This window comes from Sapajus apella, unplaced genomic scaffold, assembly GCF_009761245.1.
Source record: "Sapajus apella isolate SASKATOON/1434 unplaced genomic scaffold, GSC_monkey_1.0 scaffold20, whole genome shotgun sequence".
Lineage (NCBI taxonomy): Eukaryota > Metazoa > Chordata > Mammalia > Primates > Cebidae > Sapajus > Sapajus apella.
Window position 1 is genome coordinate 7,825,140 of NW_022436960.1, and position 27,391 is coordinate 7,852,530.

General features: G+C 45.5%; 1 long non-coding RNA gene across 1 annotated transcript; it reads left to right on the forward strand.

Moving 5' to 3' along the window:
* The first annotated feature begins 2,563 nt into the window (after positions 1-2,563).
* Positions 2,564-22,037, forward strand: LOC116557683. Its single transcript, XR_004271650.1, has 3 exons — positions 2,564-2,645; positions 17,895-17,902; positions 22,027-22,037. It is a non-coding gene; the product is annotated as an uncharacterized LOC116557683 (long non-coding RNA).
* The last annotated feature ends 5,354 nt before the right edge of the window (positions 22,038-27,391 follow it).

Sequence of the window (27,391 nt, forward strand, 5' to 3'; positions counted from 1 at the left end):
ATCAGGACATTGGCAAGGGTCCCAGTCATCCAAAGGCTTAACTGGGGCTGGAGGATCTGCTTCTGTATCAGGCAGAATAATGCCCCCCAAAGATGTCCATACCCTAATCCCTGAAACCTGTGAATACTGTATGCTAAAAAGGAATAAATGTTGTAGATAGAATGAAGGCTGCCAGCTAGTACCTAGGGACATTATCCTAGATTATCCGATGTAATCACAGGGTCCCTAAAAATTGAAAAGGGATGCAGAAGAAGTTGTCAGAGAAGGAGATTGGCAACAGAAGCAGGGTCAGAAAGATGCAGTGTTGTTTATTTGGAAGCAGAGGAAGGGGCAACAAGCCAAGGAACGAAGGCTACCGCTAAAGTTGGAAAAGACAAGGAAGCACATTCTCCCCTAGAGACTCCATAAAGAAACAGCTCTGCTGACACTTTGTTTTAGCCGGGGGAGGCCCCCTGTTGGACTTCTAACCTATAGACTTTAACATAGATGTGTGACGTTTTAAGCTGCTAGGTTTGTGGTCATTTGTTACAGCAGCAGTAGAAAACTAATACAAGCATCCAAGGTGGTTCACTCACATGGCTGCTGGGAAAAGACCTCAGCTCCTCACCATGAAGGTGACTCCTACAGTCTGCTTTAGTGTCCTGACAACATAGCAACCATCTTCCTCCAGAGCAAGTGCTCTCAGAGAGAGAACAAGGAAAAAGCTGCAATGCCTTTCGTGCTCTAGTGTTGAAAGTCTCTAGTTGCAGAGTCACCAAGTATGAACAGTCCACACATAAGGGGAAGGGAACTGAGCGTTTATGGCTGTACACCCTGAACATGCTCAAACTCATCTGAAGGGAGGAGTTTCAAAGAATTTGTGGACTTTTTTCCACACTGCCAAGGTCACACCAGGTTAATCAGTAGGTTTCAAATTAAATTATAAACTCAGGCTTCTGTCCCCAAAGTCTACACTCTTTCCATTTCATAGAATTACAGAGCTGGTTCTAAGATTCAAGTACTGCAGTCTTGCCATATTACTAGTGGTACTGAGGCTGGGTTCCCCAGGAATAGTAATGGGGATCTGAGAACTATTTTCAATATTTTTAAATTGCAAAGGGAACATCACATTCCCAACTAAGATGAGGTCGCACCAGCTCTTACATGAAATGACATCAACTCAATTTGCTTATACTGTGATCAGAAGCTCTAGTTGGAAGTTATGGATGTCTTTAATAAAACATGGAGAACCTAATGTTATTAAATAAGGTCTATCTGACAGATAACATCTTTCAGAATATAGCCTTCCAAGGACAAAAAACAAAGAGCATCTTGGTGGGGAGGTGGTAGGGTATCCCTGCTCTACAGCAGCTTTCTGTTTCACGAATGGGAAAACCGAGGCTCAGAGAGGGTGGGGTCTCACCCAGGTCACGCTGAGACTTAAACAAAGCCAGGATTGAACCAGGACATCCTCATTCCCAAGTCAGTGCTCACAGCCTCCGAGGAAAAGGTTTTCTTTAAATGAGAGAGGGGCGAGCAGGGAAGTAACCAAATAATTTTCTAATTGTTCCTCCAGGGAAGGAGGAACAATTGCTTATGGTGCATTGCTTATGAGGAAAGGCCATTAATGTGTCCCCATGGGAGTTAATGACAGGGAGGTGATGACTAATCTTGGAAGAGGGTTTTGGGGAGGAAGAGGTGGAGTCTCTGTCCAAATGACTACATGGATCCCAGAATAGTCCAACAGGCAAGAAATGACCCTGAGCCATGAGTGTGTTCTCTACCCTGGATGTCAATCCCTAAAAGAGGAGGACTCAGATGACCCTTCATCTGAGTTCCTTGAATAATCTGGTTTCTTGAATAATTTCCAGGACCTGGCTCTGCCCCTGCCCCCAGCCAGGTTCAGACCTCCTTAGAGTCCCAGGAAGAATCTCATTTCTGCAAAATGGTGCAGCTGCTGTGGAAAAGTTTTTTTCACTTGGCCCTCATTTCTCACTTTCTTATTTCAATTGTAGCTCCCAATTGATGCTCCTCAAAAATTGAAAGTATATTTACCATGTGATACAGCAGCTCCACTTTGGGGTATATGCCCAAAAGAATTGAAAGCAGGAACTAAAACAGATATTTGCACACCCACAGGCACAGCAGCGCTATTCACAACAGCCAAAACAAGGAGCATCCAAATGTCCATCGGCAAATGAGTGGATAAACAAAATGTGGTCTCTGCATACAAGGGAAATTATTCAGCCTTAAAAAGGAACGAAATTAGGCCCAGTGCAGTGGCTCACGCCTGTAATCCCAGCACTTTGGGAGGCTGAGATGGGCAGATCATGAGGTCAGGAGATCGAGACCATCCTGGCTAGCACAGTGAAACCCTGTCTCTACTAAAAATACAAAAAATTAGCCAGGCATGGTGGCACACACCTGTAGTCCCATCTACTCTGGAGGCTAGGGCAGGAGAATAGCTTGAGCCTGGGAGGTGGAAGATGCAGTGAGCTGAGATTGTGCCACGGCACTCCAGCCTGGGCGACAGAGCAAGACTCAGTCTCAGAAAAAAAGGAATGAAATACTGGCAAATGCCACAACATGGATGAAACCTGAAGACATTCTGCTAAGTGAAATAAGTCAGTCACAAAAAACACACACTGTGTGATTTCACTTATAAGGTGAAATTCAGTCAAATTCAGAGAGAGAAAGTAGAATGGTGGCTGCCAGAGGCTGGGAGAGAGGAAATGAGCCGTCCGTGTTTAATGGGTACAGAGTTTAGGTTTGGGAGGATGAAACTGTTCTGGAGATGGATAGCAAGGATGGCTGCATGACAGTGGAAATGTACTTCATGCCACTGGACAATACATTTAAAAATGGTAATGGTGTTACTTTTTTTTTTCCATTTATTTATTTTATTGCATTTTAGGTTTTGCGGTACATGTGAAGAACATGCAAGATTGTTGCCTAGGTACACCCGTGGCAGTGTGATTTGCTGCCTTCCTCCCCATCACCTACATCTGGCATCACTCCCCATGCTATCTCTCCCCAGCTCCCCACCCCCCACCATCCCTCCCCTATTTCCCCCCAACTGACCCCAGTGTGTAGTGCTCCCCTCCCTGTGTCTATGTGTTCTCATTGTTCAACACCCGCCTATGAGTGAGAACATGCGGTGTTTGATTTTCTGCTCTTCTGTCAGTTTGCTGAGAATGATGGTTTCCAGATTCATCCATGTCCCTACAAAGGACACAAACTCATCATTTTTGATGGCTGCATAATATTCCATGGTGTATATGTGCCACATTTTCCTTACCCAGTCTATCGTCGATGGGCATTTGGGTTGGTTCCAGGACTTTGCTATTGTAAACAGTGCTGCAATGAACATTCATGTGCATGTGTCCTTATAGTATATATATATATATATATAGTATATATATATATCCTTTGGATATATACCCAGTAATGGGATTGCTGGGTCAAATGCAATTTCTATTTCTAGGTCCTTGAGGAATCGCCACACTGTCTTCCACAATGGTTGAACTAATTTACACTCCCACCAACAGTGCAAAAGTGTTCCTATTTCTCCACATCCTCTCCAGCATCTGTTGTCTCCAGATTTTTTAATGATCGCCATTCTAACTGGCGTGAGATGGTATCTCAGTGTAGTTTTGATTTGCATTTCTCTGATGACCAGTGATGATGAGCATTTTTTCATATGTTTGTTGGCCTCGTGTATGTCTTCTTTTGAAAAGTGTCTGTTCATATCCTTTGCCCACTTTTGAATGGGCTTGTTTGTTTTTTTCTTGTAAATCTGTTTTAGTTCTTTGTAAATTCTGGATATCAGCCCTTTGTCAGATGGGTAGACTGCAAAAATTTTTTCCCATTCTTTTGGTTGCCGATTAGCTCTAATGACTGTTTCTTTTGCTGTGCAGAAGCTGTGGAGTTTGATTAGGTCTGGTGTTACTTTTTATGCTGTGTATAATTTGCCAAAATTTTTTAAAAATATAAAAAAGACATCAGGGAGGTAACACTCTTGGGGAGGGCTAGAAAACCAGGCTTTGAAGCTATCTATCCAGGACTGACACCCCAAGTTCCCCTGAAGACCCCACAGGGTGGAGACATGGCTGCTGAGCTGCCAGGCGCAGACACACTACCAGTGCTGGACTCCAGACCCTGCCACTGCTGGGGAGCTGCTGCCTTGCCACCAGCCCTGCCAGGATATCTCTGCTTCCTCACAAACTTCTGCCTCAAGGAGCAGAAGACCAGGTCATGTGCACACAGCCTGAATCCAAAGGGCCCTGGGAAATCATGTGCATATAATTTGTATCAACTACCATTGCAGGAAATGGGTTCTAGTTCGTAAAGTGGGAGATTTCTCCCAAATATTTTAGAAAAAATGGCCCTGATATGGTTTGGCTGTGTCCCCACCCAAATGTCATCTTGCATTGTAGCTCCCATAATTCTCACATGTTGTGGAAGGAACCCAGTGGGGGATAACTGAATCATGGGGGCGGTTTCCCCCATACTATTCTCATGGTAGTGAAAAAGTCTCATGAGATCTGACAGTTTTATAGGGGATTTCTCCTTTCACTTGGCTCTCATTTCTCTCCTGACTGCTGCCACGTACGATGTGCTCTTTGCCTTCCACCATGATTCTGAGGCCTCCCCAGCTACGTGGAACTATGAGTCCTTAAACCTCTTTTTCTTTATAAATTACCCAGTCTTGTAATCAGCAGCCTGAAAACACACCAATACAGGCCCTTTGCCTCCATCCACACCACCCACCTTCCGGATCCAGAGTAGCATGTCTCAGCCCAATACTCCTAACTTCCTCCTTCCTGGCCTCTCTTTCTAGAGCTACCCCTTCCTATCCAATCTGCAGTCTCTGTATTCTCAAGGGTCGTCCCTCCCTTCCTTACACTCTCATCCACTGTGTCACCAAGGCCAGCCCGGCTCTGCCTCCCCAGCATTCTTGTCCACCTTCTCCTTGCCACTCCTTTCCTCTCTGCTCTTAGAATCTTCATGCAGGCCCCCATTACCCCCTTCTGGTTCCCAAGCACAGGAACACTCTTGAGCATTCTCAGTTTCCCCCCATGATGCTTCTACATGGTAAACCAGACTAAAGCATTCTCCTGGTGAAAATTCACCTAACACTGGCTCCTCTGTGCCTTGAAGATAGAAGGCCAAGGCCTTAGCCTGGTATCCATGCACCCTTCACCCACAGCCTCCTGTGGGATCATAACCAGAGTATATCCCAGCTGTAGGCACCATGCTCTCTCTTGTGCACCCAAATACTACATTTCCAAATGGACCAACCTTCCCACCCATTGACCAAGCAAAATACTCAGGAGCCTTGCTTGGCCTCCAAGGCTAGGTTGAGGGCCCTCTCTGTGTCCTGACACACGTATCCTGCCCATCTACACCTCACTCAGCTCCAGAACAGTACTTATTGCTCCAAAATGGAACAAACTGTTCACTTATTGAAGCCCATGACCCCCAGTAGCCTGCAAGCTCCTTCAAGTATGAGACAAGGTTGTGTCTCAGCACCTAGCATGGCAAACAGTAGACACTCAATAAATGCTAAACGCATGCATGAGGCAACTGAAGTCTTAGCCCCTAAAGAACACAGCCCTGTCTCTGGGGAGCCAGTCCTGGTATAACAGGCTGGGCTCTTTAAGACTCAGTAGGTTTTGGTCTGGGGTGATGCTAGCATATCTTATTGCCTCTGGCCCACAGGGCCTCTACCCTCAAAACCACCAGCAGGAGAACAGCCACTGGCCTATCTCTAGAACTTCCTGTATAACCAAAAGTAGCCTAGAACAACTTAGAACCCAGCCTCCCATCTCATCTCAGAACCCAGCCTCCCATCTCATCTCAGAACGCAGCCTCCCATCTCATCTCAGAACCCAGCCTCTCATCTCTCATCTCAGAACCCAGCCTCCCAGCCGCTTATCGGTCCTGCCTGCTCCGTCCAGGCTATATCATGTCCTCAATGCACCAACAGCCTTGCCTAAGCTTCCAGCCACACTGAGGCAAGATGAGCCCTGCTAAGCCTAGTAGGACAAGCCTGGCCTAAGTTTCAGCATAGTGAAGGCACAGGTCTCCATGGTCCCACCCCAGAACTTCCTGGTTGCACATGGCCCCGCATTTCATCACCTGCCTTTCTGCTTAGAGTTCTCCCCCTGCCTTCCCATTCTTTCTCCAGTTCCTTCCTTCCCTGCTTTTCCTTCCCTCCTTCCTTCCTTCCTCCCTTCCTCCCTCCCTCCCTTCTTTCCTTTCTCCCTCCCTTCCCTTCCCTCCCTTTCTTCCTTTCCTTTCCTCCCTTTCTTCCTTCCCACTCCCCTGACTTCCCTCTCCTTTCCCTCTTGCTATGGTCTGAATGTTTGTGTCTACTCCATATTTGTATGTTGAAATCCTAACCCCCACCATGATGGTATTAGGAGATGAGATCTTTAGAAGGTCATGAAGGTTAGCCCGCATCAATGAGATTAGTGCTTTTATAAAAAGGCCAGAGAGAGACCCCTTTTCCTTTCTGCCATGTGAGGACACAGGAAAAGGATAGCTATCTATAAAACAGAAGTCGGGCCCTCATGAGACACTGAATCTGCTGGTGACTTCATCTTGGGCTTTCCAGCCTCTAGAACCATGAATAATAAGTTGTGAGAGCAGCCCTCATGGACTACGACACTTCTCTCTTCCATCCACAACCATTTCCATGAATGCCTGTAGCCTGCCAAACAGGTAGAAAATTGAGGAATCAGCACATCTTGGTGTACCCATTCTTGCAGCTGCTGTGCTAGTCGCCTAATATGGAGCATCTCACCACTTCCAGCCCACAGTCTCTGACACTGGAATTATGATACTCAGTTTACAGAGCAGGAAATTTTGCTCAGACAGGTCCAATCATTTGTCCAACCTTGCTCATTAAGTCACCTAGCTCACATTCAAACTCTGGCTGCAAAGGACACACCCTCCTCCCTGCACCATCTGCTTTTTCTGCTCTGACAACGTCTTCTGCAAGAGGAAAATGGCCTACTCCTTCTGCCCTTGAAGAAGTTTCAGCACCGCAGTAGGGAGAGCATTCCTGCCTGCCAAGAAATTTAGACAAAAGGTGAGGGAGGCCCGGGAAAACCAGACATTCACTTTCTGTTGGGGAGATGCGTGAATTCTTCAAGAATAGATGAGGCTTAGGCTGCATGAAAGAAAGTTCAAGGGTAGGACAGGCAGGAAGGATGGGGTAAGCTACATGAACAGGTCAGCCTCCCTGGAACTCAGAGAGGCCTGTGCGTCACTGAGAAGTGATGCCCATCCTTGCAAACCACATAGGAAATAGAAATATTGGGCAATGATAAAAATAGCTCCATGGTGACGATGTATTTTTTGGAACCACCTGGACGGTGAGATATTGCTGATGCTCCACCGGTGAGGCTGCTTAGATTGATCCATGCTCAGGTGGGAGGAGACAAGCAAATGAACTCATCACTTCAGGTAGAGAAAAAATAAAAGGTCACCTTTTGTACCAAGATACTTTTCAAAGTCACAGATCCTAGCAATACCTAAACCCCATACTTACATAACTGAGGGTTTTGCAGCCCAGGGCTTGGTGTCTGCAGTGAGGATCTTTTAAGAAAACAAATGGTCAGTGTTTACACGACAATGACAGAAAAAAAAAATAATGAAAATCAAGCAAGGGCCCCCTGGAGATCATTTTGACAGGTAACTAAAAGGCACACTAGAACAAGTCCCAGGACTGCATCTGCCCCACCCAGGGGCCTGCCTCCCTGGCGGGGCCTCGGGAGCAGGTACCACAGTCCTCCAACTTGCTGGAGGTTTGGTTTTGTTTAGGAGTTTTTCTTACCAAAGTTCCACTCTTTGTGGTTATAAGAGAGAAAGTGAGGCTGGGCATGGTGGCTCATGCTTGTAATCCCAGCACTTTAGGAGGCCAGGGCAGGCAGATAGAGATCATCATGGCCAACATGGTGAAACCCCATCTCTACTAAAGCTACAAAAACTAGCTGGGCATGGTGGCACACGCCTGAAGTCCCAGCTACTCAGGAGCCTGAGGCAAGAGAATCGCTTCAACCCGGGAAGTGGAGGTTGCAGTGAGCTGAGATCCTGCCACTGCACTCCAGCCTAGTGACAGAGTGAGACTCTGTTTAAAAAAAAAAAGAAAACAGAGAAAGTGAAACCTAGATTAACATGCCAATTACTCCTTGGTAATTTAATTAACTTTAATTGTCAGAAAACAAAAGTTATCTCCCTGAAATGCATTTCCCTTGTTGCTTTAGCTGCTAGCACTTAAAACCCAATCAGCATCTATTCAAAGAGTATCTATCTGAGGGTCCTGGTAAAAGCTACATGACTCAGCTTTTTGTTTAGAAAAATGGTAAGAATCACCAAAAAAAAAAAAAAGAAAAGAAAAAGAAAAAAAGGAAAAATAACTGATACTACTAAGAATTGTACTATGTGCTCAGCTGGCACTGCCCAGCTTCTTCTTCCTCTTTCTTTTTTTTGAGAATGAGTTTTGCTCTTGTCGCCCAGGCTCGTGTGCAATTTCATGATCTTGATTCACTCACTACAACCACTGCTTCCAGGGTTCAAGCGATTCTCCTGCCTCAACCTCCTGTGTAGCTAGGATTACAGGCTTCCACCACCATGCCCAGCTAATTTTTGTATTTTTAGGAGAGAAGGGTTTTCACCTTGTTAGCCATGTTGGTCTCAAACTCCTGACCTCAGGAGATCCACCTGCCTCTGCCTCTCAAAGTGATGGGATTACAGGCATGAGTCACCTCACCCAGACAGCTTCTTATATTCATTACCTCTCATTTAATCCTGTAGAGTAGATAATTCTGTTATGTCCATTTAATTGATAAGGAAATAGAAGCACAGGGAAGTTAAGGACCTTGCCAAAGTCACACAATTCATTTGTGGCTGAGCTGGGACTCCAAGTCAGGTCTTCAGTGCCCAGTTCTACATTATGCCATCTGCCTATGGGGAAGGTCTCTAGTCCCATGAATTCTTAAATGTCTTATTTTCTACCACATGCATTAGAGCAGGGTCTGGAAAACTATGGCTACATGCCAAATTTGGCTGTCTGCCTGTGTTTGTAAATAAAGTGTTATTGGAACACAGTCACACTCATTCATTTACATATTGTCTATGTCTGATTTCATGCCACAACAACAAAGTCGAGTAGTTGTGCCAGATTGGCTGGCCTCCGAAGCCTGAAACAGCCACTACCTGGCCCTGTTCAGAAAAAGGTTGTCAATTCCTACCTTTGACCACTGGTCCTCAAGTTTGCCTGTGTTTTGGAGTCACTTGGGGAATTTTAAAAACACCTATGCCTGGGCTCTGTCTCACGTGATTCTGATTAAACTGGTATGGCATGCAGCCCGGGCACTGGAATTCTTAAACACTCCCCGGGGCCAGGGGATTCCAATGGCAGCCAAGTTTAAGAACCACTGCCTTGGAGTGTGAGGGACTTGACTACCCTTGCAGTAATTACAGAATTTCAGTTTACACATAGGAACACTTCATATGGCACTTGAGCATAACTCTGCCATCCACGGAGGACCTCCTGCCCCTCAAAATCCTGTTAAATCTAGCCCACAGCCCAATTCCAGCCCCTCCCCACCATTTGGGAGTCCACCTGATTGGTGCCCAGACTTCTCCCTCCTCATGCTCTCCCCACCTACTGACTTCCAGCTTCCTCCCTCAGAACCCAGCCCCAGGTCCAATTTCCACAAAACTCCACTGTTTCAAGCATTTCCAGAAGTTACCGAAGTGCAATGCTGCTGATGGGGAGTGGGTGTCGTGGAGGGTCGCGCGACAGAACCCCAGCTGCGTGCTTCTCGCTGGCTCTTCCCGCTTTCTGCTCTCCCGCTTGGACCCACTCACTTCCTGAGCATCGGAGAAATCCTTCTCCTCCTCCCTGGCTCCAGTGAGGCCTTGGGGACCCGGTTCCTTTTTGTGCCACAGTTGGCTTATCTGTCCCCTCCACGGAGGCAGGTCATCCCTACAAAACACGTCCATGCTAACTGCTGTGAAAAGAAACATTTCTCAGCATTGTTCATAAAGCAAAGTGCTTGATGACACAAGATAGGAACCAACAGATACTATTTGCCCCATTTTTCAGGTGAGAAAATTGCAACCTGCAAATTTTCAGACACTTGCCCAAAGTCAGTCCCAGCCATCCAGGTTAGGCAGCTGGCCACACACGTTGCCCAGGGAAGCACAAAGATCCCAGCCTTAGGCTGTTGCAGTCTCCAGACTTTGGCCAGCCTGCCACATGCCATCTCTGTCAACCCACTGTCCCTGCTCCTGCTTCCCGAGTTCTGTGAATATGTGGCTCTCGGTAGCCTCCTGTGTCCTCCTGGGATGCCACCTATTGGAACATCTCCACCTACCCTATTCAAGCCTTCCCTTTGAAATCCCCCCACCCTTGGATCCATTCAGCAGCGTTTTCTTTTCTTTTTGTAGAGACAGAGTCTCACTCTGTCACCCAGGCTGGAGTTCAGTGGCAAGCGCACCACCACACCAGGGCACGGTCAGCAGCATTTTAAAGTAAAGATGTTCTCACCATACCCTTATCCCTACAAGATTGACAAGGGTCAACCAGGCCTCTTCTGGGAGAGGGAGGTGGGCTTCATTTATATAACAATAATGTATTGAAGCCCTGTCGCGCCACTTAGAGACTTCCATGAGGAGCAAATCAAACAGTTTCTGCTGTCATGGAAAGAGAGGCTGTGTATTATTTCAGACGAAAGACTACGCATTCAGATCCCAGCTCTACTTGCCAGCGGTGACTACTCTGTGCCTTAATTTGCCCATCAGTAAAATGGGGATATCAAAGGTACGCATAGTACCCTCATAGGGTTGATGTGAGAAGTCAATGTACATGAAGTGCTTAGACAGTGCCTGGCACCAAGGAAAGTGCTATGTAAATATTTGCTATCATTCTGGAGCTCACAGCCCTGTGGGAAGCAAACCTGAAACAAGTGATTAAGGTAAAGTGGTTCGCAAACCTGGCCGTGTTTCAGAATTCCTCGTGGAGTTGTTACAAACACACTTTTGGACCCCTCCCCACACTGAAGAGGTGAGTCCTAAGTCTAAAGACTGGTGTCCTTTTAGAAAGAGAGGATACAGAGACACGCACAGAGAGGAGGAAGCCACGTGACAATGGAGGCAGAGATTGGAGTGATGCAGGCAGCTGTGAAACAAGGAACACCAAGGACTTTCAACAGCCACTAGGAACTGGAAGAGGCAAAAATGATGCTCCCCAGAGCCTTCAGGGAGCCCACGGCCCTGCCAGCACCTTGAGTTCAGGCTTCTGACCACCTGAACTAAATTTCCGCTGTTTGAAGCCACCTAGTCTGTAGTAATTTGTTACAGCAGCCCTAGGAAGCGAATGAAAATTTCTAGGTCAAACTTCCAGTTAAAAAGGAAAAAACAATGGAATAAAAATGTTAAGAAATTAATAGCTACAGAGGACAGAGAGAAAAGATCTCTCAATGATTAGGCTGTCTGATCAAGCACACAGGCCCTAAGTGGGTTTGCCTAGAGATTAGAGAAAGGATTAAAAACAAATCCCCTGATAGGCCTTTTGTGTAAAACATAAAAGAAATGAAGTGGCAAAATAGTAGCTTATTAGTAAAAGGTTTGACAAAGAAACCAGCACAAATCATACAGAAACAATACTCCACGCTTTAATAGAAGAAAACTTCCAGGACCTCTGAAGTTATGCTTTCTTGCATGAAGTCAAATTAGGAGACCACTGAGGCCTGCCCGGGTTCCCAGATACAAGGATGGCGCCTCAGGCTACCACCTCTGCCACAGTCTTGCCACATTCCTGCTCACGTTCTAGGCTTCAGCTATAGTGAAATACTCCAAGTTACTCAACCATGTTCCTTCATGCTCTTTCACGTCTCCTTACATCCTTTACCAGAAATGGAATCCCTTCCCCATCTCCCATCCATCCTGCCACAACCCCTGCTCACCCCCTCACCACCCCGAGACCATCCACTCACCCTACAGGTCATAGTCAAGCACCTTGGCCTCCACAAAGCCTTCACCAAGGCTGCCCTTTCCTTTTCCTGTGCCCACGAGACTCTGGACACATTTCTATGATCCCATTTCTCACCTGCATTGTCATTTATATTTTTACAACTCTGTTTAGCCTTCTAACCTGGGAGTTTCCAGAAGACAAGACTGCTGCCTTTTCCTAGCCTTGTTTCCACTGCTTGCTCAGTACTCAGCCTTGTTTTACTCTCTAGGAATAAATTAGTGCTGTACCAAGGCCAGCTAAATTTGCAAGTGTGAAACAAAAATATTTGAGACCTGAACAAAATGATAGGTCCAACTATAGGAAAAAGAGCAAATTTAAAATTAATGTTTGACCATTAACCATAACATCAGATCAATTTCATTAATTATTCACTTTAGTATTTGTAAGAATGTCATTACAATTGAAAACAAATTGTAGGGTAGGTTTCCTCTCTTTGCAAGAATCCCTCATATGCCTAATGACTGATGAGAAGTCATAGACAATCACAATGAATTACTTAAATGCAAATCATTTTAAAAGTACAATGAAGGCGGAATGGGGAGATGTTGGTCAAAGGACACAGATTAGACAGGAGAATAAGTTCAAGAGAGCTATTGTGCGGTATGGTGATTATAGTTAATAACAATGTATTGTGTACTTGAAAATTGCTGAAAGAGTAGATTTTAAATGTTCTCACCACAAAAAAAAATGATAAGTATGTGAAGTAATGCATATACTAATCAGCTTGGTTTAGCCATTCCACAGTGCATTCGTATTTCAAAGCATCATGTTGTATACGATAAATAGATATGATTTTTATTTGTTGTTTTGTGAAAGGGCCATATATAGAAAGTGATCCCAAATGTGAAAGGAGCTGAGAAACCAAAGAAGAAGGCAGATATATCCAGTTTGCCTTTAGAGGGTGATTTACTGGGGAACTTACAGACAGACATGTGGTCTTGGATGGCCGCAAGACAGATAGATCTTCACGGTGTTATCCCTGAAGACACAGGGCTTATATACCACAGGGGAAAGATACACATGCTCTATAAGGAATGTGCAGGACAATTAAAGTCAACCTTCAAGGAAAGGACAAAAATGCTGTGTACATCATAGCCTTGAATGTGTGTGATAATATCAAGGCCATCTTGACCTAAGGGCAGGATTTATGGTAAGCAGATGCTCTTTCACAGGGACAGGAGATAAAGTAGGAATCACAGGCATTCCCAGACCTGGGGTCAATCAGAAGTCAACATGGCAGACTAGCATCTAAGATGGAGTTACCTTAGCCTCCATTTGTCAATTGAAAAAAATTAAAATTCAAATAAATAAAGGTAAAACCAACTTAAAGGCTTTCAGATTTCCAGAAGAGAATGTCTAATGTGTGATGGTGGTGTCTTTCAACGGGTTTGATATGGTGAGTGCTGGGAGGTCCTAAGGCAGGAGACCTGACGTCCTGTGAGGATCTTAAAGGGTTCTGGCAGTTCTGACACCTAATAGGGATTCAAAAGATGGGCGTTGAGCAAATAAATAAACACAACCTTTGTTTCCTTCAGAACAAACAGCAGCTCCTGGGGTACTGTCCATACAAGGAGAGTGTATGCCTAGCCCGGTAGGCCGTGGAAGACCAAATGCCCCTCGTGGTGTCTGGGAAGAAACTTCTCTCTGCTGTCCATGTTTCCGTTTCTAGGACTATCAATTAGGGTCACACTCTGGGCCTCCTACCAACCCTTTGTTCACTCTGAATTTTAATGAGGGGAAGAGAAAGTGGGTATTCCCAGTTCAGCCCCTTCTTTCCTTCTTAGAGACGCAGATTTCTACCGGAAGTGTGCATTTGGGGCTGCCCTTCCTGGGGTGTTAAGTGTACAGGGGCAGACCCTCATGTGGGGAAGCCAGCAGTAGCCTAGTTGTACCACGAGCAGTGGGCGGGACTTTCTGACGAAAGGCTCGATGCCTCCTTTGCTTCCATGATCCACACTTGGAGTGTGTGACTTCCTTACTGGTTCGCTGTGGGTGACGCTGCCCCTCAGATAATCAGTGTAGCTAAATGATAGGCCTCAGCCTATGAAATGTGAAAAAGTATCAGTTCCAGACTGAGACTTTAGGAGGCATCACACATTTCTGCTTACCCTTCAAGCACTTCTGCCACAGTCAATGGGAATGGCATGCACAGGTAATCCCTGGTCCCAGAATCAGAGACATACAGGGCAGAGCTGAACCCTGCCTGCAGCCTGGAACTGAGCTGCCCTAGAGAACACAGACCAATGAGTAAGAGAAATATTTTTGCGTGTATCATAAGCCACTAAGATTAGGGGGGTTATGTGTTATGCAGCAAAAAAACCTAAGCAACACATCATCTAACCTAATGCTTAGAGGTCATATTTGGTCTCCATCTGCTGAACTCAAGCTAGGAAAGAAAGCTGTTACTTAATAAGCCTCTCAAGCCCTAACAACTTGCATCACTGTGGAAGGGTCTGTGCTTGCAAGACTCCCACGCCATTTGTACACGTCTTAGGGAGATCCTATGTCTGTAATGGGGAGCTTCCATATAGCGGGCAGAGATAAGATGATTCAGGAACATAATACTATTCTCTAAATGGGAATTGGAGAAGAAATTCAAACCATCCCGCTACCTTGTTGAGCCATTTGGAAAAGCAGGTCAGAACCAGAGATATTGGAAAGTACTTTCAAAGCTTCTGATTTTCTGAAGTTTTTCTTTCTCACCTTGGAATGTCTTCAGATGCTTGGATGGAGCTGTACTAAAAGTACCTTCTTACATGTCTGTTTTTCCTTCTGTGCTGGGAATTCATTGAGGGTAGGAACTGTGTACCTTCTTTGTAACCTTGCTCTGAGCTGGATGGATGAATAATGGGAAGGCTCTCTGACTGTAGAGCACGACGTGGGTAGATGTTTCTGGTGTTGTAAGAGATGCCCAAGCTGTTGAAACCACCTTTGCAAAATTATGACAGGAAGAGAAATCTGACATCATTGACTCCACCTTACTTCTGACCTCCAAGCTGTCCTTGGGCATTCCTGGCCAAAGGGCAAACTAACTTTGGGAGGAATTTAGTTTATAGTTTAAAGATGTAAGCAAGGATGGATAAAAGCCCTTCCCCAAACTAAACTGATTTGTGAAACTATTGAAAGGCTGCAAGGTTAAGATTCTGAGAGTGGCCTAAATTCTGCTAAGATATAGGTGTAGTTAAATATCCAGTCACGGTTCCAGCGGTCACAAGATTTGTAGCTTTCCCGATGACTCCTGTGGATAACATCACTACTGGGAAACCTAAGATTGGCTTTCTGAGATGTCTTGTCAGACTTTTGCATTTCTGAAGCCCAGATGACTCCAGCTGGACTTGTGATCATGACTCACCTGGTCTTATGACCCCACCCAGAGGCAGACTCAGTGCCCAAGGACCATTTTCTACACCCAAGGACCATTTTCTACACCCATATGATGTGTTACCAACCAGTAAGCAGCACCCATTTCCTAGTCTCCAACCCACCACACTATCCTTGAAAAGCCCTAACCGCTGGGACTTCAGGGAGACTGATTTTAGTAACGGCTTCCCTTCTCCCACATGGGCTGGCCTCACAACAACTAAACTCTTTCTTCACTGCAATGCCATGGTCTCAGTGAATTGGCTTTGTCTGTGCAGCAGTGATTACACTGTCACCATCAAATGAGAAGGCTGACAAGAGCACAGATCCCCAGCTTCCCGCATCTGCTAACTCCACGGGAGCTTTCTAGCTAAACAGATCAAATTGAGCCCCTGAAGACCATGTCGACATTTCCCTAAAATGGTGAGGCATAGCGATGTGAAATGAATTGTTCTGCACAGGAGACACTCTGTTGGTGGTCACTAAAGTAGTGTTTCCACAGCTGAGGTATGCACTTTTTCAAGGGCAAAAGAGGCTTCAGGGCAAGTGACTATATTCTTGGGAATTTTACCTGTATGCTCATTAGCCTTGTGACTCGGGAAATAAAACATAATCTCTTGGAGACCTCATTTTCTCATTTCTTATGTGGCCATTGTCCTGCCGGCCTCAGGGAACTTAAATACACAGAATAGATGCAAAATGTCTACGCTGTAGTAAGCACTTAAGAATTAAGGGTCTTTTTTTTTTTTTAATGTTTTGGCAACAGCTGGACTTTTAGCCGAATGGGCTTTTTATGACGTCTTTAGCCCATAAGCGTCAAAGTTAGTTCTATTTTGTTTCAGCACATCTTGGATTTGCCTCATTTGAAGGGATGTGAAACACAGACATGCTGATACCTGTCATTTTAAGGAGTTTTCAGAGCATGGAACATCTTTCAGTAGCATATGCGTTAGCTCGACAAACTGGAAATGAAAGTGTTAGCTTTGAACCTGAGTTCAAATGGTGCTGACCCCATTCTTGCCCTTCTAAACTTCTTGACCAATAGGGTGCTTTCCATGTGGCCTAGGCCCTGGCCATGGCTCTTTCCTTGAATGGACCTCCTCCCTGGGCTGACAGGTCACCCTTCTCTTCATCACAAACAACAATTCCAACACAAACCCTATCTTCAAAGTGGTGCCAATATCACCTCCTACAGGAAGTCTTCCTTTCAGCTCCAGGACATTTGTTCTTTCTTTCATGCCTGCTGCAGTGCAAGGAGCTTCGGAGTTAGCACTGGATTTACAACGTGGACTCACCTCTTCCCAGCTCTGTGACCTGAATGAAGCAAATGGCCTAGCCTCTCTGTGCAGCCATTTTCTCATGTAAAAATAGAATAATTACTTAATTTGTAGGGCCATTGTGAAGATTGTGTGACACAGATCCCTTATAGCAAGGGGAATATTCAATAAACACCCTTTACTTTCTTCCTTTTTTTTTTTTTTATGAGACAGAGTCTCACTCTTTTGCCTAGGCTGGAGTGCAATGGTGTGCTCTTGGCTCACTGCAACTTCTGCCTCCCAGGTTCAAGTGATACTCCTGTCTCAATCTCTTAAGTGGCCAGAATTATAGGCACACACACCACAACCGACTAGTTTTTGTATTTTTTAGTAGAGATGTGGTTTTGCCATGTTGACCAGGCTGGTCTCCAACCCCTGACCTCAGGTAATTCACCCACCTCAGCCTCCCAAAAATTATGAGACACCACGCCTGGCCTTCTATCTTATTCCTTCCATTGGCCAGTATCACTGCATTCCCTGTCTTAGTTTGAATGCTCAGGTCTTTTGCAATAAGGCTGCAGCTTGTCATTCATTCACGTAGTCATTCATTAATTCTTTCAAAAATTTTCAAAAAATATTCAGTGAATACCTGTTTGCCAGGCACTATCCCGGGCATCTGGATACACATGTGAATGAAGTAGTCCTCACAGGGCTTAACTTCAAGCTGGGAAGACAGAAAATAAACAATAAACATAACAAATTGCATCATTTTGTTTGTTAGAAGACGTTAAGGGCTATGCAAAAAGTGGGAGGAGGACGGGGGGATGAGGAGTGCTGGGGGAAGACCGGGCTGCAGCAGTGCACAGGCGGCCAGGGAAACCTCACCGACAAGGGGAGGTTTAAGCACAAGCTTGAAGGAGATGAGTAAATTTCATCCATGAATAAATAAGTGAATGAAGCAAGAAATAATTTCATTTTATTTATTTCTAAGGTAAAATAGCCCAACAGAAAGAACTTGAAACTATAAGATTTCAGGTCAGGCACAGTAGCTCACACTTGTAATCCCAGCACTTTGGGAGGCCGAGGTGGGTGGATCACTTGAGGTCAGGAGTTCAAGACCAGCCTGGTCAACATGGCGAAACCCCATCTCTACTAAAAATACAAAAATTAACTGGGTGTCATGGTGTATACCTGTGTTCTTAGCTACTCAGGAGGCAGAGACATGAGACTTGCTTGATTCGGGGAGGCAGAGGTTGCAGTGGGCCTAGATTGCACCACTGTACTCCAGTCTTGGTAACAGAGTGAGACTCTATCTCAAAAAATAAATAAATAAAAGAAAGAAAAAAACGAAAAAGATAAAAGAAACTATAAGATTTCTACCAAACTCTGATCATATCCTATTAATAGAGGCAAGGAGAATTCTCAAAGTAATTAGTCCTTAAAGTCACATGCCTTTTATAAACAGTGACATCCTGCCAAGGGGCAAGGGGAGGGCTGAATCAACAGGGAAAGTTTTAATTGACTTCCTCATGTAAATGATATTTACAAATTGCATCTGACAAGAGAAGTCTGTTTGTACAGTGAGTAATTCCTCCTGCAAATTCTCAAATGAGTTTGCCGGCTCTGACCTGCATTGTGTGGGCGGCACTCGGGAAGACTCAGAACTGAGAGGCCAACTGGGATTTTAAAGGTTTTCCTCCTTAAACTGGCACTGGGTGGCAGATAAAGAGACTTTACTTATGTGGTGGCTGTGTCCCAGGTGACCTGCCCAATGGCCACCTGCATGACTGTAGAAGGAACCATTGGCATGGCAGAAAGAACTCATAGATCAATCTACACATGGTCTTCCAGCAAACCCAGGAGGTAACAGAGATGAAGTCTTCACTCTCACTTCACCAAGGAAGCAGCAAAGTCTCAGAGAGGGCCAGTGATGCTCCAAAGTCACACAGCTACTACCCAGCAGGACTCAGCCTCAGACCCAGGTCGTCCAATGCCCATTCAGGTTCTGGTCCACTCCGGACAGGTGGACTGCAGCCACAGAGGAAGATAAGATGGAGAGAAGGACCCACCAGCTCATTCTGCTTCTCAAGCAGGGTCGTGGGTGTTCATGGACTGCCACAAACATCGCCACCTTGTTTAGCTCCAGAGTGCTGTATAGAGTGTGGACACTGGAGTCCCCATGAAAACCAGCTCATCTCACATGCCCAACACGCAAAAAGGGCCTTGAGTTGTCAGCATTGCAGCATAAAGTTTTCCAGCCGGAGAAGAAACACTTCTTAACCAGTTCAGCTCTGCAAACCTGTAGGGGCCAGACGTTGACGCAGATAAAACTGTATAGCATCCATTCTTTCCTCTTCTCAATCTCATCTGGAAAATGTCCCCAGGACATTACTAAAGCCTCTTTTGATCTGAAGGGACATCACTCTTTTCTTTTCATTCTTTCTTTCTTTTTCTTGTTTTTTTAGACAAGATCTTACTCTGTCACCCAGGGTAGGTAGAGTTCAGCAACATGACCATGGCTCACTGTAACCTTAACCTCCCAGGCTCAAGCCATCTTACCATCTCAGCATCCTGAGTAGCTGAGACTACAGGCACACAACACCATAGCTGGCTAATTTTTGTTTGTTTGTTTTGTAAAGATGGGGTCTTCCTATGTTATCCAGATTGGATTCAAACTCTTGGCCTCAAGCAATCCTTCCACCATGGCCTCTCACAGTGTTGGGATTGTAGGCATGAGCCACCATGCCTGCCTCTCACTCCATTCTTGAGGGGATTTTATGTTTGTTTCTTCATTCATTCATTCACTCATTCATTCATAAGTAGATCACTAGACCCTGGTCCTGTCCTCAGGAACCATGCCAACGTTTGTGGTACTAGGAGGGGGTAAACACTGAGAATTAAAGGAGCCAGAAGAGGGGTACCTAGCTGTGTTTGGGGTCAAGTGAGAGGTGAAGGAATGCTTCCTGGAAGAGGTGGAGCTTGGGCTGAGCCTTGAAGAATAGGGGAAGTTATCTGGGTAAGAGGTGGAAGGGAGAGAGGTAAGAGAGAGAGCATGCCATCAGAGGCCTGTAGATCTGAGAACGCCATGGGAGGCCTGTGAGCATGGTTTACACTGCTGGAGCAGGAGGTTCTGAGCCATCCCAGTTGGATGGAGCCAAGAAATAAAAGCAGAGAGATACAGGACCTTGGAAACCAGACTGAAGGAGCTTGGGCTTGATCTCCAAGAACAGCAGAGACAGCCAGTGGGGAGTGTTAAGTAGGGAAGTGACAGAATCAGATTCGTGTGTTAGGAAGACCAGTCTGGCATCCACAGGGGGAAGAGACTGGAAGGCAGAGAGGTAGGCAGGGAGGCCTGGCAGGATTTTACTCTCTCCCAGCTCAGCCTCACAAGGGGTTTCCACCAACCCTTCCATGCCAAGGAGCCCTGATGCCCTTAGCAGGATCTGGAGCCCAGACGTCTTGAGATTCTGGGCTGCAGGACCCACATGGAATCTTCACTAGATTAGCTCTCTGCTGCCCCCTACTGTCTCCAGGAGGCCTTTTGGTCCTTGCAGGCTTTTTCTAGACCTCTTAGATTCTAGCATAGGAACAGTAAACTTTTTCTATAAAAGATGAAGTAATGCAATATTAGACTTTGCAAAACATATGGCCCCCGTTGCAACTACTCTACCTTGCAGCATGAAGGCAGCCGCAGACAAAATAGAAATAAATGAGTATGGCTGTGTCCCAATAAAACCTTATTTACGGACATTTAAATTTGAATTGCCTATAGCTTTCCCAAGTCACAAAACATTCTTCTTTTGTTGTTTTTTAAAAACATTTAGAATGTGAAAACCTCAAGAACAACGACAGAAAAGAAATACCCCAATTTAAAAATGGATAAAGGACTTGAAGTGACGCTTCTCCAAAGATGATATATAAATAACAACAAGCACGTGAAAAGATGCTCAAGCCCCCTCATCATGAAAGACATGAAAACGGAAGCCACAGTGAGAGGTCAGCTCACACCTGTTGGAATGGCGATTGTTGAAACACAACGCTTATGAACAAGAATATGGAGAAATTGGAATCCTTATGCAGTTGGTGGGGGTGTGAACGGTGTGGCCGCTATGGAAAACAATTTGGCAGCTCCTCAAAAAACTCAAAATAGAATTACCATAGATCCAGAAATTCTACTTCTGAATATATACCCCCGAGGAATTGCAAACAAGCCCTCAGATATGTCTGTTGGCCCATCTTTGTTGACTCACGTTGCACTATTCACAATAGCCAAAAGGTGGAAGAGACTCAGATGTCCATCAATGGCTGAATGGACCAATAAAATGTGCTGTGTACGTACAGTGTTATTCAGCCTTCACAAGGAACTAAAATCTGACATTTGCTATACCACGTGAATGAACCTTGAGGATATTACGCTAAGTGAAGTAAGTTAGTCACAAAACAAGACAAATACTGCATGATTCTACTTATATGAGGTACTTGGAGTAGTCACATTCATAGACACAGGGAGAATGGTGGTTGCCAGGGCTTGGAGGAGGGGCGAATAGGGAGTTGTTTCATGGGCATAGAGTTTAAGTTTTGCAAAATAAAAAAGTTCTGGAGGTTAGTCTTACAACAATGTGCATATACTTAACACTACTGAACTGTACACTTCAAATGGTTACGGTAGTGCATTTTATGTTATCTATACTTCACCACAATGTTTTTTAAATGTAGAAACCACTCCAGGCTGGGATGCTCTACAGAAACAGGTGGCAAGCTAGACTTATTTGTTAGTCTGTAGTTTGCTGTCTCCTACTCTAGCAGAACAAACTCCATGGAATTCCAGAACCCTTCCTTAAAACCTCACGGCACCCCTCCTGAAGTTCTCAAAACCAACAGCGTTTTCCAATTTCCTCACAGGGCTTGGAAAGAGAACTTTCACTATTGTAACGAAATCTGACTTGTGAACTCCAAATCAGGATCAAATGAGTGGAGGCAACACAGTCTGACCCATACGGTGAGTTGGTCCCAGATCTGTTTCTGCCTTTCTCCCCCTAGCATGAGTGACAGGCACCATGAATCCTCTACAGACGCAGCCTCCAGAGGGCTCAGCTCTCCCTGTGATTGGGGAGTGCATTGTCAAGTTCTCACCTGAATGGTTTGTCAGATAACGTTCTGACTTCAGTTCTTCATTTAACACATTTACTGAGCACCCAGTCCCTGAACTAGACCTTGGGGTGCAACAGTGAAGAGGACACACAGCCCATCTCCCAGGAGCTCACAGCCTCAGGAGCATTCATGTGGGTATGTCAGGGCAACAGTGTCCTAGGGACCCGGACAGTAACTTGTTGAGCTGGAGGGCCTGAAACCCACCCAGCACTAGCCAACACCCTGGGATAGAGAGGAGACAAACATCCATATAGCAGAGCTCAAAACGTTACTGCCGGGGCCCAGGCTGGCGTAGCAGGCCAGGCTTCCCACGCTCCAAACCTGTTTTCATCTCCTTCCGGCATACAGTTAGCCTCCGTTTCCCGTTAGGTGTGACCAAGTTCTCAAATGTGGTCCATAAACTCTCCCATGGATGGCTCATCATGAACACCCCCTTTGCCCTGAAACTGGGTGTTGGAGTTGGCAGGCCACACACAGGAAGGAAGGATCTGGGTTCCCAAAACACTGCACGGAGAAGAGAGACCAGCTAATCAAAGATACCTGTCTGGGCATTTTGTAGGTGAGGAATAAATTTTAATTTTGGCAATCTACTGAGATTTAGAAGTTTGCCTATAATGTGGCTAGCGTCACTGTGAGAGATACGCTGATGTGTGACATACAGAGTGAAGACAAACACACATCTGACTTTTAGGCTCTGTGAAAAAGGCTGGTACAGAACAGAGGGAGGCGAGAGAGTGAAAGTAGACAGCAGGTGTCAGACAGCAGCTAGCCGTATCTCAACTCGGGCTCAGATTTGGGCTCAAGTCTTGGACCCACCAAGGGCCCCAAGACAAGCATTCACTTTTTGATCCTCAGTCAAGAGGGCAGCTGACTCCTGACCTTGCAGTGCTTTGAGGGGATTTGAGATCATGAGTGCAGGAGGCCTGGCCTGGCGCTGGCTCAGAGAGTGTAGTAGTGACTCCTGAGGATAGCACAGTTGCTTTCTAAGGGTGGGAATAGGCTGTGTTTCAGTTAGGATTGTCCAAATAATCTTCCATTCTGTATGCATTGTCTTGTCTGTAAATGGAGGCTGAGCTTTAGCTGTGCAGATGGACCAGCAGATGGTCATAGAGAGGCTTCCTCCATGCACCTGGAGGAAGGGACCAGCTTTGTGAAAATCCCTCCACCCCTCATCTACAGGAGTTTGCCTTCTCTAGTAGCTATTCCCTTTTAATAAAAGCATCTACAAGAACAGTCTCCATTTTTACTGCCTTTATAGGCCTGCAAAGCTCTGCCATCTACACTGAAATTTTCCTGGGCTTTTGGGTAGCCTCTGTTTCCCCAGTAGCTCTGGGGTGTTTCTTTTTGGTTGCTGTTTTTTTGCTTTGTTTTTTGAGACAGAGTCTCACTTTGTCGCCCAAGCTGAAATGCAGTGGCACAAGTTCAGCTCACTGCAACCTCCGCATCCTGAGTTCAAGTGATTCTCCTGCCTCAGCCTCCTGAATTGCTGGGATTACAGGTGCATGACACCATGCCCTGCTAATTTTTGTATTTTTAGTAGAGACAGGGTTTCACCGTGTTGGCCAGGCTGGTCTTGAACTCCTGACTTCAGGTGATCCACCCGCCTCCCCTCCCAAAGTGCTGGGATTACAGGCATGAGCCACGTGCCCGGCCGCTCTGTGGTGTTTCTGATGGAGGTAAAACCATCCAGTGGTATGGCATATGTCATTATGCGACATTGCTCCATGGCCTTTGTGCCAAAAGATGCCACTACATTTTGCCTACCCAACCAGAGTCACAGGACAGTAAAGTGAGGAGCAGGAGACATGTGTGACCCCAGTCTGCTGAGTGCCTCAGTGGGTCCTCGTTGGCTCTTCCTGATATTAGGTGCCAGCTGCAGAGTCTTCCTGCCTACCCTCTGCTTGCACAGGGCAAGAATAAAAGGAAAATGGGAAGCGGGTAATCTCCCTACTCCAGGAGTTATCTGGGGAGGGAGGGAAAAAAGGCACCATCTCAGCGCTTAGACCTGTGATCTCATTCAACCCTCAGACCACTCTGAGCAGATCCTGTTAGCTATGGGGTAGGCAAGCATTCCAGCCTGGAGCCTGAGCCTCCAGCTCCTTGGTCTGCTCCTCCACACACACTCAGGCACAGAGAGGCACAAGCAGGAGGATAAGACCCGCCTAGATTGCTCTACGGTGGCGGCCGGCCCTGGCTGCAGGTCCGTGGCTTTCTGGCCTGAGGGCTGAATTAGGCCAAGGGTGTGAGTCGGGATTCCTGCTCCCTACAAAGGGACAGGTGCACATGCTTGCCCCATTCTCACCAACAGTCCTCACCTTCCTTCCATGTTAACTCTGTGGGTGGTGTGTGTGGAACTGTGTGTGTGATGTGTCTACTATGTAGGGTGTGTGTGGCATGTATGGTGGACATGTGGTATGTCTAGGGTGTGGTGTGTCTGGTGTACAATATGTGTGGATTTTGTCTGAGGACCCACTGGCCACATCAGTGAAGGGGAGAAAAAAAGAGGCAGGGGGAGGCTAAGGCAGGGCACGGTGGACCATTTGAGCCCAGGAGGTAAGGCTGCAATGAGCCATGATCAGGTCACTGCACTCCAGCCTGGGCAACAGAGCAAGACCCTGTCTTTAGAAAGAAAATTTAAAAAGGCCAAGTGAGCCCAAAAGCCAAAACTCTCTGCGTAAACGAGTGAGTCCACCAACAGAGCAGGGCAGGAAAGAGTAGGTGCTCACACCGGGTCCACCAGTCCCGCTGATGACCCGCCTCTGCTCCTTGGCATGCAACCCTCCTGTGTGTCCTTACCAGTACTGAAACTGTTCCATGGTGGTGAAATGGGGGAAAATGAGATTCCCCCAATGGCTAGTTAATGCCACCTACAGCAGCATTGTCTTCTTGTAGAGATAAGCAACCTGAACTCCAGAAGGTCAAGTGCCTGGGCCATGCTGCACAGCTATGCATGGGGCAGGGTTAGAGTCCACACTGAGAGCTGCTGAACCCTGCTGCACACTCACTGCAGCACCCGCACCACTCCACTGCAGGCTTCTCCCTCCCTGACTTCCACCTCCTCTCCTTCCTGATGCTTTCTGAAGGACCTCCGTCTCCCAGAGGCTCTGATCCATGAACCTTTTCACTTTTAACTACGTGATAGTGGAAGATGAAAGAACTAACTGCTGCATTAGTTCATTAGTTCTCAATACTGAGTAATGAGTGTTTTAAACTTACCAGGTTAAAACAGCCAGCATGGCTGGGAGCGGTGGCTCATGCCTGTAATCCCATCAGTTTGAGAGGCTGAGGTAGATGAATCACCTGAGGTCATGAGTTCAAAACCAACCTGACCAACATGATGAAAACCCATCTCTAGTAAAATACAAAGTTAGCCAGGCATGGTGGCTCATGCCTGTAATTCCAGCTACTTGGGAGGCTGAGGCAGGAGAATTACTTGAACCTGGGAGGCAGAGGTTCCAGTGAGCCGAAGTCATGCCATTGCACTCCAGCCTGGGCAACAAGAGGGAAACTCCAACTCAAAAAAAAAAAAAAAAAAAAGCCAGAATTTATACCCTCACACTTTCTGAGAGTCTGGTGTCCCAGGTTGGCATAGCTGGGCATCTCTGGCTCAGAGCCTCCCAGAAGGTTGCATCAAGCTGTCAGCTGAGGCTGCTGTCATCTGAAGGCTCAACTGGGGCTGCAGGATCCACTTTTAAGATAGCCCCCTCACATGGCTTCTGGCAGGAGGCCTCAGTTCCTTACTCACTGTTGGCAGAAGTTCTCTTAGTTCCTTGCCACATGGGCTCTCCATGGGGCTGCCTGCACGTCCTCACGACCTGGCAGCTTTCTAGGGGAGTGATCCAAGAACAAGAGCAAGGAGAAAGCTGCACTGCTTTCTCTAACCACGTCTCTGAAGTGGCACAGATTCACATCCATTGCTGTTGCAGCTCATTTTTTCTATATGTTAAAAGCAAGTCACTAAATCCAGTTCACACTCAAGGACAGGGGAATAAGGCTTCACTCTTCAGAAGAGGAATAGCCAAAAACTTGTGGGCTTTTTTTCTTTCTTTTTTTTTTTTTTTGAAGAATGAGAGAAATAAAGAAAAAGAATAAAAAAAAAAAAGAAAAAGAATAAAGGAAAGGAAGAAAGAGGAAGAGGAAGAGGGAGAGAGAACAGGGGTGTTGCTTTATTGCCCGGGCTAGAATGCAGTCTAAAACTGGGTATGCCTGTAATTGTGTTTAATAATAGAGACATAAAAAATAAAAAAATAAAAAAATAAAAATAAAAAATGAGGGAAGAAAATAATTAACAAGCAGCCAACCAATATTTCATTTAAACCTATAAATATGTGTGATGTAGTACTGATAAGAGTGTATATTTTGTGTATTTAAAGTGGAGAGTTCTACGAATGTTAACTAAGTCTACTTGTTCCAGATCTGAGTTCAAGTCCTGGATATCGATGTTAACATTCTGTCTCATTGATCTATCTAATATTGATGTTGAAGTCTCCCGCTATTATTGTGTGGGGGTCCAAGTCTCTTTATAAGTCTTATATATCTGGATATTTCTGTATTGGGTGCGTATATATTTAGGATCTTTAGCTCTTCTTGTTACATTGATCCTTTTATCTTTATGTAATATCCTTCTTTGCTTCTTTTGATCTTTGTTGCTTTGAAATCTATTTTATCAGCAAAAATTGCAACTCCTGCTTTCTATTTATTTATTTTAGCTCTCCATTTGGTTGGTAAATTTTTCACCATCCCTTTGTTTTGAGTCTTTATGTATCCTTGCATGTGAGATGGATCTGGATGTAGCATACCAATGGGTCTTGGCTTTTTTTGCCTGTCTGTGTCTTTGGATTGCGGGATTTAGTCGATTTAAATTTAGAATTAATAACAATATATGTGTGTTTAATACTGTCATTTAATGTTAGCTGGCTGTTTTGCCCATTAGTTGATGCAATTTCTTAATTATGTTGATGTTCTTTATTTTTTGGTATTTTTTAGAAAGGCTGATACTGGTTGTTCCTTTCTATTTGTAGTGGTTCTTTCAGAAGCTCTTGTAAAGCAGGCCTGGTGGTGATGAAATCTCTGAGTGCTTGCTTGTTCACAAAAGATTTTATTTTTCCTTCGCTTATGAAGCTTAGTTTGGCTGGATGTAAAATTCTGGGTTGAAAGTTTTTTTCTTTAAGGATGTTGAATATTGGCCCCCACTCTCTTCTGGCTTGTAGGGTTTCTGCTGAGAGATCTGCTGTGAGTCTGATGGGCTTCCCTTTATGGGTAACCTGATCTTTCTCTCTGGCTGCCCTCAGTATTTTCTCTTTCATTTCAACCCTGGTGAATCTGGTGATTATGTGAGTTCAGGTTGGTCTTCTTGAGGAATATCTTTGTGGTATTCTCTGTATTACCTGGAGTTGAATATTGTCCTGCCTTGCTAGGTTGGGAAAGTTTTCCTGAATAATATCCTAAAGCGTATTTTCCAGCTTGGATTGATTCTCTTCGTCACATTCAGGTACACCTATCAAACGTAAATTAGGTCTTTTCACATAGTCCCATATTTCTTGGAGACTTTGCTCGTTCTTTTTTTTATCCTTTTTTCTCTAATCTAGTCTTTTTG